At 40.9% G+C, this 16982-nt stretch overlaps 1 pseudogene; it reads left to right on the forward strand.

Moving 5' to 3' along the window:
- The first annotated feature begins 245 nt into the window (after positions 1-245).
- On the forward strand, positions 246-16372 carry LOC116461777 (SWI/SNF-related matrix-associated actin-dependent regulator of chromatin subfamily E member 1-like; annotated as a pseudogene).
- The last annotated feature ends 610 nt before the right edge of the window (positions 16373-16982 follow it).

The following is a 16982-nucleotide window of genomic DNA, read 5'->3' on the forward strand; positions in this document are numbered from 1 at the left end:
AAGAATCCATTCAACAGCCCCTAGATCAAGGAGTAATTTTGACTTTCGAGTCTTATTATTTAATAAATATATTTGGTAAGTCTCTAGGTGCCCTAGGAATTGATTCCTCTGATGGGCCTGGGCAAAGTGAATTGAAAATTTTGTGGAAAGGATTCACAATTCTAGATGCCATTAAGAACACTCATGGCGCGGGACAAAGGAAAGCAAAGCCGGAACTGCAGCCACTTTTTCTGCCCATGGAAAGACCATCTTATGCTCCACCTCCTACCCCAGCTCCTGCAACACAAATGCCCAGCACACCAGGGTTTGTGAGATACAATCCATACAGTCATCTCACCTACAACAACTACAGGCTTGGAGGGAACTGTGCACCAACAGCCAGGTCACAGCATCCTCTGCTATTACGATACCAAAACCCCCAAAGCCACCAGATAAGCCACTGATGCCCTACATGAGGTACAGGCAGAAAGATCTGGGACCAAGTAAAGGCTTCCAACCCTGACTTAAAGTTGTGGGAGATTGGCAAGATTATTGGTGGCATGTGGTGAGATCTCACTGGTGAAGAAAAGCAAGAATATTTAAACGAATACAAAGCAGAAAAGATAGAGTACAATGAATCTATGAAGGCCTATCATAAATCCCCCATATACCTTGCTTACATAAATGCAAAATGTCGTGCAGAAGCTGCTTTAGAGGAAGAAAGTTGACAGAGACAGTCTCGCGTGGAGAAAGGAGAACCATACATGAACATGTAGCCTCCTGAAGATCCAGATGATTATGATGATGGCTTTTCAATGAAGCATACAGCCACTGCCCATTTCCAGAGAAACCACCGCCTCATCAGTGAAATCCTTGGTGAGAGTGTGGTGCCAGACGTTCCATCAGTTGTTACAACAGCTAGAATGCAGATCCTCAAATGACAGGTCTAGTCCTTAATCATTCATCAGTGAAAACTAGAAGCTGAACTTCTTCAAATAGAGGGAATGACACCAGGAGAAGAGGAGGAAATACCTGGAAAGCACAGATTCATTTAATGATGAACTTGAAAGGTTGTGTGGTCTGAAAGTAGAAATGGATATGAAGAAAATTGCAGCTGAGATTGCACAGGCAGAGGAACAGGCCCGCAAAAGGCAGGAGAAAAGGGAGAAGGAGGCGGCAGAGCAAGCTGAGCACAGACAGAGCAGCATTGTTCCTAAGGAAAAACAAGCAGCCAGCAAAGGCGAGGAGAAGAAAGACGACAAGAACATTCCAGTGGAGACAGAGGAGGCACGCCTTGAAGAAACAACAGAGAGCCAACAGAACAGTGAAGAAGGCACGTCTACTCCTGAGGACAAGGAAAGTGGGCAGGAGGGGGTAGACAGTGTGGCAGAGGAAGGAACCAGTGATAGTAACATTGGCTCACAGAGCAATGGCACAATAGTGGAGGAGCCACCAAAAGATCCCATACCAGAAGATGAGAAAAAAAGAGTAAATCTTGCCTTGTTTTATGTGTTGTAAATACTTTTTTAAATGAAAACAATGTTTTTGGTTAAAAAAAAAGAACATTCATGATTAATGGGAGGAGGTCAAAATATTCTCATTAACAGGAGTCTGGAAGAAGTTGATTCCAGTCCTCATGGATGACATTGAGGGGTTCAAGCCTTCAACGGAAGAAGTCACTACCGATATGGTGGAAACAGCAAGAGAACTAGAAGTGGAGCCTAACTCATTGAGACATGGTGGAATTGTTGCAATCTCATGATAAAACTTGAACAGATGATTAATTTACAGATGAGCAAAGAAAGTGGTTTCTCGAGATGAGATCTACTCCTGGTGAAGATGCTGCGAACATTATTGAAAAGACAACAAAGAATTCAGAATATTATATATACTTAGTTGATAAAACAGCAGCAGGGTTTGAGAAAATTGACTCCAATTTATAAGGAAGTTATACTGTGGGTTAAATGCTATCAAACAGCATGACATACTACAGAGAAATGTTTCTGGAAAACAAGAGTCAATTGGTGTGGCAAGCTTCATTGTTGTCTTATTTTAAGAAACTTAAAAATTGTAAGAAATTGTCACAGCCACCCCAACCTCCAGCAACCATCATCCTAAACAATTTGTGTGACTCAATTTATTGCAACATTTGCTTTATTATGGTGGTCTGGAACTGAAGCCACAATATCTCTGAGGTATGCCTGTAATTCCACCTGCAATGACCCTATTTCCAAACAAAGTAACCTCTGAGGTACTGAGGATTAGAATTTTAACATATCTTTTGCAGGAGGAGGAAACAATTCAACTCGTAACACTATATCTCCCAATAATTTCGGCTCTGGCCCCTGAAGATCAGGGTAGTCAGCAAACATCCAGAGTGTAGATTAGCTCTGGCACTAGGAATCTCGGCAAAAGATTTGGGATGGTACCCAGCACCTGCTCTCAAAAGCTCATCCCTCCATGATGCACTGGGGAGGAGACTCTTTCCCAAGACCCAGCTGGGTATGGAATGCTACAAACATCTCTGCTGCATTTCTTTTCTGGGTTGGTACTTTGTCTAAGAGAGAGAGAGAGAGTGTGTGTGTGTGTGTGTGCGTGTAAAATAGAGAGAGAGAGAGAGAGAGAGAAAGGAGAGAGAGAGAATCAGTGTGCCTTTGTGTTTGTATATGTGACTGTGTGTGGATGTATGGGTGCCTCAGCCTGTGTGCCTCTGTGTGTGACTCTATGGGTGTGACAGTATGCAACAGTGTGATAACACTGTGTATTTACATCTGCGAGTATATGTGTCTGTGAGTATGTGATAGAATCTGTGACTATGGATACAGGTATGTGCAGGCACGTGTATGTCTGTCAGTATTTATACATGTTTATAGTACAGGCACAGAATCTGTTGAAACGCTCAATGCTATATTGAGCAAATTGAAGAAAGAACAGGTATGGATTGTCTGGGACTGTCAGCCCCAAAGAGAAGCTTCATCTCTCCAGAATCCATTGGTGTTCACACTCACTTATCATTAGGAGAGAGCAATCCCAGTGGCCTTCCCCTTACCCAGAAGCTGAAAAGAGAGCAGCAGGACTTCTGCAAAAGGCCAGATCTTCTAAAGTCACAGCCAGCACAATCATTTGGAACAATCTGGTAGCAGGAAAAATAAGTCATAGATAAGTTAGGCAGATGCCTCCAACTTACCAAGATAATCCAGAAACTCCCTCATTAAATCTAGCTCACAGGAAAGTGAAAGAGAAGAATGATTGTCCTACATTCATAAAAGTGCACATGAAACAAAAAGGTAACATATGAGAAGGTGCTTGAAAAAGGTGAAAGTACTACACAGAAGCGGAATATTGTTTGAAGGCTGAACACCCAATCTTTAGTGAGATGGCCTGTAGAAGGGAAGAGGCAGGGTGGTCTGCTGAGGCTACTATGGGAAAGAGGATGACATCCTAGGACCTCGCCCTATAGCACCAGTCAGAGTGTAGAGGCAAGGTGGCCTGGGTGGCCTGGGCCAGCACCCCTAGCCTTCTCACCAGTTTTGTAGAGACCTCCTCCTATCAGCTCTTAGCCATAGAGTAAGAGCCACAGCGTGCTCTACAGCTTTGCTCTAAACATTTTCAACCTATGGAGCCAACAGGGAGGTCATGGTCATGATGAACGAAGGACAAGGTTGTCAACTACAGAAGAATGGTAACAACATTTTGACAGACTACATAGCAAGCATTGGTCACAAAACGCATTTGATCCTCACATCAACTTACAAGGTAGAATGACTGTCATTCCCCTTTTACAGATAAGAAAACAGACACACAGAGCAGTCGGGTAACTAACTCAGGGTCCACAGCTAGTAAGTAGCAAGGAAAGCACTTCCACAGAGATTAGTTATATTTTAAGTCTTCCTTAGTTTTCTTGAAGACTAGACCAGGTTACCATCCTTCTTTCCTGGCAGCTATTAGATAGATAATGCTAAATAAGTCTTTGTTCTAAAAAAATGTTCAACTTTACATCATATCTGTGCATTTGAGTAGGGTTAGACACAAGACTAAGTCATCCCACCTCTCCAAACCACCAATATCGAAGCCGTGGAATTTAAAGACAAGCAATGCCCTTTGAGGCACCCAGGGTAGGGAATTCCATAGGCATTTTTTTTCCTTATCATCAGTTTAATGATATACCACGAATCATTGAACCTTTCTGGCCTACCTTTCCCTATCTGAGATTTGGGGAGTTTTGAATAGGCTAAGCTCTAGTATTCTGCTGTACCCTAGGAAGGTGTGTCATGAAAAACAATCAAGACTCTGCCGGGAGAGACCTAGGATTTGCACAGATCTTTGTAAGCAAAAAAGCATTAGACAGTCATCAGGCATTATGATTGTTTTATGATTATAAAGCCTAGGCAGGAAGCACTTACAAATGTTAACAGGAGCGGCATCAAAGCCCTGGCCGTGTAACTCTTATAGGAGTCTTTAGTCAAACAGAATTTTATTTTTGGAGGGAAGTAAAGGAACAGCCCAGGTTTTCCAGCGCCTAGGCCCTGACCCAGTGCATCCCAAATATTGCAGGCATCACAGAGAACCAGGCAGGGCTCTCCTTAGTATTGTTTCCCATGACAGTTTAAGATCTGATCTTCAGATTGGCTGAGTGGAGCCTGGCCCTCTCTTTCTCCTCTTTCCTGCCTCTCACCACCTCCCACCCCATCAGCCCCATCAGTTCAGGCTGCATTTTTCCAGTCTAGACCCATGAGCCCATAATCACAAAATTGTGGCAATACAGACAGACTTGAGGATTCCAGCATTGCCAGAAAGGGGAAAACAAGGGTCTTGTGTGCATCCTCCCCAAACTGGCATTCCTTTCAATATTAGGAACTCTGCTAAAAAAATAAATAAGTGCAAGAAGCAGCCCTGTCCAAAAGAGGGAGATTGATGAGCCTGGTGCCCGCAGAGGCTCTCGTCCTCCTTTCGGGGATTCATCAAGATTCCCCGCGCTGGGCTCTGGAGCACCCAGAGCTGAGCCCTGGCTTGGAGGCGCTGTAGCCCTTCCCAGACTCCCAGACTCGTTTCCCCGCTTCCCTCCCGCCCCTGCCTGTTCCTCCCTCCTAGGGCCCTTAGCTCCTCCTAGATGTTGTTTACAAGGAGCTCCCCAGCTCTCTAAATTAAGCCCCGTAAGGTCTGCCACTCTTGGAGGCCATGTGTTGAGCCCCACGAGCCGAGTTGTGGCATTTATTAGCGCAAGAGGAAAAGTGCTTGTCTCATCAGAGCAGCTGGAGGCAGTGAGCTTTTCAAAGGCATGTAACTGACCTCTAGCGCAGCTGCAGGATGCCTGAGGATTGCAGACTCAGAGGATTCTCATCCTCTCTCTCTCTCTCCCTCTTCCTCTCTCTCTCCCTCTCTCTCTTCCTCCCCCTCTCTCTTTCTCCCTCTCTCCACCCTCCTCCTCCTGCCAGCCTCCACCCTCCACCCACTCCTTTCAGTAGAGTCCTGACCTTGCAGGTCTGAATCCCCCCCATCCATCTCCCTACGTTGTGTCTCTCCAGTGAACTCATGCTGGGAGATTAATTGCTGCTATCACCCCTAATCCATCACACTTCCCAAAGATTGTTTTGACATCTAGTTAATTTTTGGCTGATGATTTATCAAATTCTTATTACTGTGCTCTGAAGGGGCTCATTTATTGTGTTGATTCATGGTAATGATAAAAGGGAAGCATTTTGAATTTTAACTACATTTCCCTCATGCTTCTTCTACCCAGTGTAGTAAAAAAAGAAAAGGAGAGGGGGAGGGTACCATGGCCAGGAAACTCTTAAACAATTCAGAATGTGGAAGGAAAGGGAGAGGGGAGAAAATTCTTCCATTATGTGCTCAAAAGCCAAAAGGCTGTTACACACACACACACACACACACACACACACACACACACACGAAGTATTTTTAGCATCTGGGTCTGAACTACGTTTGGAAAGCTCATACCCCTAAGGCCCTTAAACATTGATTGCCCTGTAATATTACCTAAATGTCTACTACCACTTTATTCAAATAGAACTTAATGGTAAATGACTTCAGTAATGTACCAGTGGAGATGTAAAATGACTGTCTCTGCCAGGCCAGATGGCCATCCCACCTTTTAAAAGTGCAAAGAGACTTTACTTCACTGCTTCGGCCACTCTCCAGACCTTCCAAATTTCTCATTTGCCACTCAGCTTTTTAAAATAAACCAGATGGTGAGGAGCCCAAGGCCAATGTTACTCTTTTTGCAAAGACTGAAGGAAGTTAATGTCTCAAGGATTGAGCTCAGAAGAGACTTGGGAGCCCCAGGAAAAAGGCACTGTCCCATAATCACAGGGGTGGCTGTAGGGGATGCAGTTAACCCAGGCAGAAGGGCCAGGGAACGCCCTGCACCACCAGGGACAGACTCTAGACCATGCATGTCCACAAAGAATCCTGATGAAAAGGAGAGAACATGAGAGAATAAAAGACTATCATAAGTCTTTTCATCAGGAATCTCCAACAGGAAGCTTCCAGCAAAAATATTCCATATACGAGCTTTCATATTCCATATATGACTATATGAACTTCCATATACAGACAAGCTTTCTAGAGATAGAACAGACCCATATTTGGTTGTCCTTAGCACAAGAATGTATCAGAGAAGTGTCCATCCCATCTCTCCACACTCCTCTTGATACCTGCCCTAGGTTTCACAACCCCACCCACTGCCCTTCCACTACCCAGCCTTCCCTTTTTCTTTCCGTCTCACAACGTGAGTGCATCACTGGAGAAAGTCAGGATTACCCCCAAATCTTTCTTGCATCAATAGGTGGTAAAGACCTGTGCAGGGGAGTGCAGGAGTTTCACAGGTGCCATGACTTTGTGTTTAAGATCATGTGGAGGGAAGAAAGTATCAGGTACCTTCCCTGCACCTTTAGGAATAAATAGTGAAGTTTTCTCTCTTTTCCATTTTTTGAAAAATTATATAAATTATCTGTCTCTTAAACATAGTGAAATTATATATAAAATAATCAAGGCCTAGAAATATATATAGTTATATATCCTATACACACACACACACACACACACACACAGACATACATACATATATATATATATGCACACTGGGGGGAAGCAATAATTGAAATTATTTCAGTTTTAACATAGCTATCAATTTTGTCAGATTTTACTTTATATTTTGCCAATTTAGATATTGTTTTCTAAATATGTTCTATTTTGCCTCTGTTTACTAAAATATTGACTCAGTTGCTTAAACTTTTAACATTTAAAAATATCTAGGGTACCTATAGTTCTGGCTTGTTTAAATTTATATTGCACATTTTTGCATCTTTATTTATCTTTTTTTTTCTTCTGAGATGGAGTTTTGCTCTTGTTGCCCAGGCTAGAATGCAATGGCGTGATCTCGGCTCACCGGAACATCTGCCTCCCAGGTTCAAGTCATTCTCCTGCCTCAGCCTCCCAAGTAGCTGGGATTACAGGCATTCACTGCCATGCCTGGCCAATTTTATATTTTTAGTGGAGACGGGGTTTCTCCATGTTGGTCAGGCTGGTCTCGAACTCCTGACCTCAGGTGACCCACCCACCTTGGCCTCCCAAAGTGTGAGGATTACAGGCGTGAGCCACTGTGCCCGGACACATATTTATTTATCTTGATCAGTCTTGCTAGAGATTTGCCCACTTTGTTGACCTCTTCCAGTCTGAGTAAGGGCACCATCATTCAACTAGCTACGCAGGCTAAAGTCCTGAGCACCATACTGGCTGCATCTCATGCCTTACATCCAATCTATTTACAAATCATTTAGGGTGTATCTGGCATCTGGTGACTCCTTAGCACCTCCCTCTTGAGCACCCTGGGCCATCCCTCCCCAGCCTATATGTCATGCTCCTCCTGTTTCCTCCATCCCCAGCCAAGAGCACTGACCACCCATCCTCCCTCTCCCCAACCCCAGCCTCCCTTTATTATGTCTGAGGTGAAGCAGGTCCCAACTGGGCACACATTATCTCCACTTCTGCTCTTTCCCTAGGGCAGTTCATCTGACCAGTTATCTCCTCTGTGCTCCCCACTGTCGTCCCCCAACTCACTCCCCCCACCACAGAACCTTCTGTCATCAACATTAAAGCAAAGTCAAGTTTAATTCAGCCTACAAAGAAAAATACCCCTTGGTTCTTGTAGCTTCCACCCTCCCTGACTCTACCCCATTCACAGCCAAGATTCTCAGAAGAGGCATCTAACTCCTTGTCTCCACTGCCTCACCTCCATCTCACTCCTTAATGCACCTTGGGCATGATTGCACCCCACTACTCCATCTAACTAGCTCTTGCCCAAATCCCAATGCCTCCTTACTGCTGTACTTCTCAAGCTTGATTTTCCTGACTCTTGGCAGCATCTGACACCACTGACCCCATGGTTTTTCCTGAAAATGCACCACCCCTCAACCTGTCCCCTCTCTCCAGCAGCCAAGGATGGTATATTTTAGTGTTTTATTGCTCCCACCTCATGTTAGCTCTTGGGTATCTTCTCCTTTGGATTCTATGACTCTGCTCATGGCTTTCTCTTATCTCTCCGACTTCTAAGTAGTCCCCTCTTTCTCAGTCCATACCTTCTATGACATCCCTTAAATGTGATTTTTCCCAGTGTTCTGGGCTCAGCCCCCTTCTTTGCAAAATCTCCCTTGGGTGGTCCTGTCCTGGCTCCAATAGTCATCTATAGGTTGCTATCTTGCAGATATAGATGTTGTGATTAAACTTATAAGTTAATATTCTTTCTATGAATTGAGGAAAATGTTATTAATTCAAGTCATCTTTTATATGTTTTCATAAAAGTATAACATTTTCTTCATGAGTTCCTGCCTATTTTCTGTCTGATTTTTTTTCCCAGAAATTAAATGTAATTACTATCCACATATGTTCTTTTCTTTTCTTTTGAGACAGAGTCTCGTTCTGTCACCCAGGTTGAAGTGCAGTGGCACAATCTGTGCTCACTGCAAGCTCCTCAACCCAGGTACAAGCGATTGTTGTGCCTCAGCCTCCTGAGTAGCTGGGACTACAGGCAGGTGCCACTACTCCCGGCTAATTTTTGTCTTTTTAGTAGAGAGATGGTTTCACCATGTTGGTCAGGCTGGTCTCAAACTCCAAATGTTTGTATATTTATTCTGTAACTAGCCACCTTATTAAGCACTCTTCAATGATAACAGATTTGCAAATTCTTCTTATACATTTTCCAGGTTATTGAGAATATAATCTATAAGTAACAGCAACTGTTTTCTTCCCCTTTTGAATATTTAAGCCTCATATTTTCTTGTGCTATTTCTGGGACTTTCAGAATACCATTAAGTGATTATGCTGGTAGCCAGTATGTTTATTTTTTCCTAGATTTTAATGGGACTGTCTCTAGTGTTTCATTATTTAAATATAATTATGGCTTTTTATTTAATATGCATATCATTCATGGTGTTAAAGTATCTTTATATTTCACGTTTAGTAAGAATTTTGTTTGTAATTAATCAGGAATGGAAATTATAAAAATTCTTTTGGAGCATCTATCAAGATAATATTATAATTTTACTTGCTTATCTGTGCTGGTGAATTTTATTTAAAACAGATTAATGTTAAAGCATCTCATCTTTGCATCTCTGAAACAATCCTTTCTTGGTCGTGTATAATCATTCTTAATATTGTGTTAGATATAATGTGGTAATATTTTATTAAGAATTTTTGCACTTATACTCAAAAGTGATACTGATCTATAGCTTTTATATCTAAAGTATTAATTGTCATGTTTTAGGTGCAATATTTTGACAGCTAGTCAGTTGGGAAGATTTCCATCTTTTTCTGTGCTCTGGAATGGATTAAATAGCATAGGAAGTATTGTCTCCTTAAATATTCCCCCATAAAATAGTTTTGGAAAATAATTACTTTATTGAATTTTCACATGCATTCATACTTATGGTTTACTTGCTAAATAGTCTATAATCATATATACTATTTGCCTTTTAATTCTGCACAAAAGTGGTTTCTCTTTTTTCTTCTAGTGGCCAACTGTTTGGATTGCTTGTGTATATACTTTTATTTGTATTTTTAAAATTTTATTTTTGCATCATGATCAGTGGGGCCTGTAAAATTTCTACTCTTTGAATTTATTGGCGATTTCTCCTTTTAGCCAGACTAAGATTAATTTTCATAAACATAGCATGGATGTTTCAAAAGAAGATATATTTCTATTTAGAAAGTACATGCTTCTGTATATATTAAGAGATATATGTTTTATTAGATCTGATGTCATTATTTACCAAAACATTGTTGAAATTACATGCTGGATCATAAATAACACTCCTCCTAGTCCTTGGCACAATTATATGCTTTTTCCTATTTTTTAAAATAGGAAGTTCATTTTCATTGTATTCTATGAGGCAGAAATTAGACATCCATAATCACAACTCCATTTTATCCAGGAGTCCCAGAGAAATCTTTCGAAAATGCAAATATCATAATAAAATATTTTGTCTAAAACTTTTAAAATATTTCATTTCCACTTCTTAGTCCCTATTTCTTCCCCACTTGTCCTTGGGTCAAGGTGCAGACTCCTTTAAATGACCCCAGGTTCTGGATCCTGCTTGCCTCTCTCTCACCTCCTTTCTTGTCTCTCCTCATATTTTTTTATTTTTATTTTTATTTTATTTTATCTTAATTTTCTGAGACAAGATCTGGTTCTGTCGCCCAAACTGGAGTGCAGTGGCATGATCAAGGCTCACTGCAACTTCAACCTCCAGGGCTCAAGCCATTCTCCCACATCAGCCTCCCAAGTAGCTAGGACCACAGGGGTGCACCACCATGCCTGGATAATTTGTGCAGTTTTTTTGTAGAGATCGGGTTTCACCATGTTGTCCAGGCTGGTCTCAACTGGTGAACTCAAGCAATCCGCCCACCTCGGCCACCCAAAGTGCTGGAACAGGCGTGAGCCACCGTGCCCGGCCGCTCCTCCTCATATATAACTTAATTCATTAGTCATAGAATAAATAACTCTTGTAGTTCCACATTTCTTTCTTCTTGTTTTAGAGTTTTTGTACCTGCTACTCAGAACCCAGAACATATTACCTACCTTCTGTTTTGGCCTAGTTAGATCTTACTTGTCCTCTGGGACTCAGTTTAAATGTCCGTTCCCATTTCCGGGCTGTGAGATGAAGCTTCTGGAAGCTCCCTCTGATTTCAGCTCATCCTTTTTGCTGTCTTTAGCATACATCTCATTGTACTATAATTGCGTCCCTTCCTAATTAGGCTATGAACTCCTGTGCCCAGAGATTGGGTGACCTGTTTAGTGCCTAGGGTAGTGCCTCTCATAAAATCAATGTTCTACAGAATCACGTCCAGGATCAGGCTGCTAAATTAGTTCCAGCCCCACCATTTGTGAGTCCGCTGCGCTTTTTACAAGACACTGGGCAGAACTGAGCTTTCAGGTTGAACACCTTGTGAAAATAATGATTACAAGTGACATCTTTGAGCACTGACTACTTTTCAGGTATTGAACAGAGGTATTATTATTCAGGGACAGCTTCATGGGTGTGTGACCAGTGAAGTTTCACAGGGACACCATGTTCAGTAGGGGTCTCATTTTCAGAGTGTGGTCACCATCTTGAAATTTGTGTCCCATAGGTAAAATCTGATGGGACAATGAAGTGTATGTTGGCAGCTGTTTGGAGTGTCATCTCATGTGTGGTCCCACATCTGTCTGCACCCCACCCATACATGTCTCCAGGATGGGTTCTCACTTGTCTGCTCCCCCAACCCTGCCCAGTAAGTGCTGTCATTCCCTGCTCCTGGTGGCAGCCTGGGCAAAGAAAGGGTTAGCATCAGGCACTAACACCCTGCATGCCAATCATAGGGTGGGGCCCTGGGCACCTGGGAGGTTCTGCATTGCCCTGAAAATGTCTCTGTTGTCCTAGGGAGCATGACATTAAGTGGCAAAGAAAAAACACCACGAGAGGTTGAGAGAGAGACAATAAAAGAAAGGAAAAAGCTTTCCTGCCTTTTCTTCTTACACAGGAGTTCCATGGATTATGTAGCCAGCCCTGCTGTTATCATTCTTATTTCAAAGATAAGGAAACCTGAGCCACACTGCTAGTCTTCTATGGTGACTCTGTGAAAATGAGAAAGACATCCCCTGTAGGCAGACCAGTTATGAAAGCACACCTCTTTTTATCTGGCTTTGCAAACAGAATGCTGGATTTCAGACCATTCTTGCCAGTTTAGCCAGATTCCTTTATGTAGGGCACAAAACACACAATCATCTGCATTGACCCTGAAGGAAATAAAGGGATAAAACCTACTCAGCAACAGAGCTCCTAGATAGTGCATTGATATCCAAGCCTATGCTTTCTGGCTTCAGAATCTGTGCTCTAAACTATAATACAAGTGTTTCCAAGTTTGCCTGGATATATATGTATATCTTTTGAAATACGAATTTCCAGTCTCTACCTAATACCATGGAAATCAGACTGTCTCAGGGAAATGTCTGGGAAGCAAGTTATATTTTTTAACAAGTGCTACAGGTGATGCTTATTATTTTAGAAGCTATGGAAACATTGTTATACTACACAGATTTTACAGGATCTGAGTATTTAATTTGCAAAGGACACAACCGGAAAATACATAACAGATTCAGACAGGCAGAAATGTGAAAAATAAAAATCTCAGCCAGTGGCAAAGTATTATGGTCCAAGGAAGAATATGTCTTGGTTTTGTTGTTGCTCTTAAAATGTGTGCTATTGGCCAGGCACGGTGTCTCATGCCTGTAATCCCAGCACTTTAAGAGGCCAAAGTGGGTGGATCATGAAGTCAGGAGTTCAAGACCAGCCTGGCCAACATAGTGAAACCGCGTCTCTACTAAAAATACAAAAAATTAGCCGGGCATGGTGGCGGGCACCTATAATTCCAGCTACTTGGGAGGCTGAGGCAGGAGAATCACTTGAACTCAGGAGGCAGAGGTTGCAGTGAGACGAGATCATGCCATTGCACCCCAGCCCATGCAACAGTGTAAGACTTTGTCTCAAAAAATAAAATAAAATGTGGGCTATATTTACTTTATTTTTTACAAAATCCCATATCTTTAACACAATAATTTTCTTCTAAATTGAAAGGTAATTAGAAAAGGATGACAGAACTTCCCCTTCTGTTCCATAATGAATTATTTGTATGAAATTGGTCTTATCACCATAAAATCCTACAAAACTGAGCAAATATGTGAAACAACCCTCTTCAGACAAGATAGTACAGGTAGTGGGGGACTGTGAACCCTGAGAGAAGGGAAATACTTGAGATGAACCATGCAATCATCCAGGTATCCTGTCCTAAGGCTTTTATGAAGCCCTAGTCCAGGGAGAGAAAATCTAAATAGAATAAGCAGAGTGAAGAGCTAAGGAGACCAAGATTGGAGTTCAGAGAGATTGTGGAAGCTTACATTTATTAGGAAGAATACCAACAAACTGCACAAAGAGCTCCAGAAATCCACATGAGGAAACCAAGGAGTCTTCGGCTGACATTAAATTACACATGTGTAGTGTGAGTATCTACAAGGCTAGGCAAAGACAACTCTCTGGAAAATGTAACCTGAACAACTAAAGCTCACAAAGAGTGGGGAAGTGTTTGAGTTATAATGAACCTGAATAAAAGAGTTTTCATTGAACACTCAGCATATTAGGTAAAGATGCTAGAAGGCCATGACTTAGAGGTAGAGTTACATTAGTCTTAGTATAAAGGCAATTTTAGACCCCCCGTTAAAAATCTTATAACAAAGCCTCAAAAGCATTAGAATAATTCACAAGTAAATTAAGTGCCTGTTAGAACAAAACTCAACACTAATTAAAAGAAGAAAACAAAATTCAGGCATTCAACAATGCAAGAATTAAAATGTCCAACACTCATTCAAAATTACTAGACATACAAAGAAGAAAAAAACGCTTTTTTAAATCAATTACAAAATATTACAAATCAACAGACTACTTACTCTGTTTACTATGTTCAAGCATTTAAACGAAAATATGAATGTAATGAGGAATAAAATGGCAACTGTAAAAATTATTAAAGTGGAAATGCTATGTCAAAAATACAAAATCTGAAATTAAAAATTCACTGGAATTAATACCAGATTAGGCATAGCAGAACAAAATAACAGTAAGTTTGAAGGCATAGCAATAATGATGATCAAAACTGAAGCATTTAGAGAAAAAATTCTGGGAAAAAACTTATTAAAACCTTAATTGTTCTTGAAACAATATCCAGTAGTCAACATATAAGTAATGGAGTTCCAGAGAAGATGGTGGAAGGAAGCAAAATAAACTTCTTAAAGAAATAATGGCTATATTTTTTAAATATTCCATGAAAAATAGAAATTAATGGATCAAAGGTAATCTAGAGACCCCCTAGGAGAATAAACACAAAGAAAACAATTCATTATTTTAAAATGTTTTGAAGCCACAAAATACTTGCAAGTTGAATCCAGCAGCACATCAAAAAGCAAATCTACCATGATCAAGCAGGCTTTATCCTTCGGAGGCAAGGTTGATTCAACATATGCAAATTAATAAATGTGATTCATCACATAAACACAACTAAAGACCAAAAACACATAGTTATCTCAACAAATGCAGAAAATACTTTCAATAAAATTAACATCCCCTCATGTTAAAAACTCTCAATAAACTAGGAATTGAAGGAACATACCTCAAAATAATAAGAGCAATCTATGACAAACCTGCAGACAACATCATACTGGATGGGCAAAAGCTGGGAGCATTTCCCTTGAAAATCATCACAAGACAAGGATACCCTCTGTCATCACTCCTATTCAACACTGTATTGGAAGTCCTGGCCAGGACAATCAGGAAAGAGAAAGAAATAAAGGGCATCTAAATAGGAAGAAAGAAAGACTATCCCTGTTTGCAGATGACATGATTCTATATCTAGAAAACTCCATAACCTTGGCCCAAAAGCTCCTCCAGCTGATAAACAACTTCAGCAAGGTTTACAGACACAAAATCAACGTACGAAAATTATTAGCATTCCTACACACCAACAACAGCCAAGCCAAGAGTCAAATCAGGAACACAATCCATTCACAATTGCCACAAACAGAATAAAATACCTAGGAATATAACTAACAAAGGAGGTGAAAGATCTCTACAATGAGAATTACAAAACACTGCTCAAAGAATACTACCCAAAGCAATGTACAGATTCAGTGTTATTCCTATCAAATTACCAAAGAGATTCTTCACGGAAATGAAAACCACTAGTTTAAAATTCATATGGAACCAAAAAAGAGCCCAAATAGCCAAGGCAAAAAGAATAAAGCTAGAAGCAACACATTACCTGACTTCAAACTATACTACAGGGCTACAATAACCCAAACAGCATGACACTACTACAAAAACAGACACAAAGACCAACGGAACAGAATAGAAAGCCCAGAAAGAAGGCTGCACACTTACAACCATTTGATTGTCAACAAAGCTGACAAAGACAAGCAATGGAGGACGAGCTTCCTATCCAATAAGTAGTGCTGGGATAACAGGCTAGCAATATGTAGAAGATTGAAACTGGACCTCTTCCTTATACCACACACAAAAATCTACTCAAGATGGATTAAATGTTTAAACATAAACCCCAAAACTATAAAAACCCTGGATGACAACCCAGGCAATACCAGCCTAGACATAGGAACAGGCAAAGAATCCATGATGAAGATACCAAAAGCAAACACAATGAAAGCAAAAATTGACAAATGGGATCTGAATAAACTTAAGAGCTTCTGCACAGCAAAAGAAACTATCAACAGAGTAAACAGACAACCTACAGAATGGGAGAAAATATGTGCAAACTGTGCATCTGACAAAGGTCTAATATCCAGAATCTACAAGGAACTTAAACAAATGTACAAGAGAAAAACAAACAACCCCATTAAAAAGTGGTCAAAGTGTTACCAGTGGAGGGCCTTGACTATTAGTCATCCAGGTTCTTGGCATTTTAAACAAAGAATTGGACAAAATACACAAAGAAACAAAAGAATTAAGCAAAAAAAGCATAGATTTATTGAAATTAAAGTATACTCCACAGAATGGGAGCCGTCTTGGGCAAGTGGCTCAGGAGCCCAGATTACAGAATTTTCTGGGGTTCAAACACTCTCTAGAGGTTTCCCATTGGTTACTTGGTTACACCCTATGTAAATAAAGGAGTGGCCCGTGACCAGTCTGATTGGCTCCAAGAGGGGACCAATCATTGGCTGAAGCAGAGTTACAAAGTTTCATATGAAGACTTGGCCCAGAACCAGTCTGATTGGTTGTGGGACAGGACCAATCAGAGGTACTTTCCATCTTTCATCTGTGACGCAGTGCAAAGGGAGTAACCTCTGATACTTTTGTTACTTGGGTCGGGGGAAGTGGGGGTTTTCCTTTTGATTCAGTTCTAGGAAGTCAGTGAGAATCAGCTTTAGGTTCCTCGCATCCAGACCCTATTCTTCTGCCTCAAAAGAACATGAACAGATGCTTTTCAAAAGAAGAGATATATGTAGCTAAAATCATATGAAAAAAAGCTCAACATCACTGATAACTAGATAAATGCAAATCAAAACCACCAAAGTAAAAAAATAACAGATGCTGGCGAGGTTGTGGAGAAAAGAGAATGCTTATATACTATTGGTGGGAGTGTAAATTAGTTCAGCAATTGTGGAAAGCAGTGTGGTGATTCCTTAAAGAGCTAAAAATGGAAATATCATTCAACCCAGCAATTCCATTACTGGTATATATCCAAAGAAATATAAATTGTTCTATCATAAGAACACATGCACGCATATGTTCATTGCAGCACTATTCACAATAGCAAAGACATGGAATCAACCTAAATGCCAATCAATGGCAGATTGGATAAAGAAAACGTGGTATGTATTCATAATGGAATATTATGTAGCCATAAAAAGAATGGAGATCATGTCCTTTGCAGGAACATGGATGGAGCTC

Source organism: Hylobates moloch, unplaced genomic scaffold (genome assembly GCF_009828535.3).
Source record: "Hylobates moloch isolate HMO894 unplaced genomic scaffold, HMol_V3 SCAFFOLD_22, whole genome shotgun sequence".
Taxonomy (NCBI): Eukaryota; Metazoa; Chordata; class Mammalia; order Primates; family Hylobatidae; genus Hylobates; species Hylobates moloch.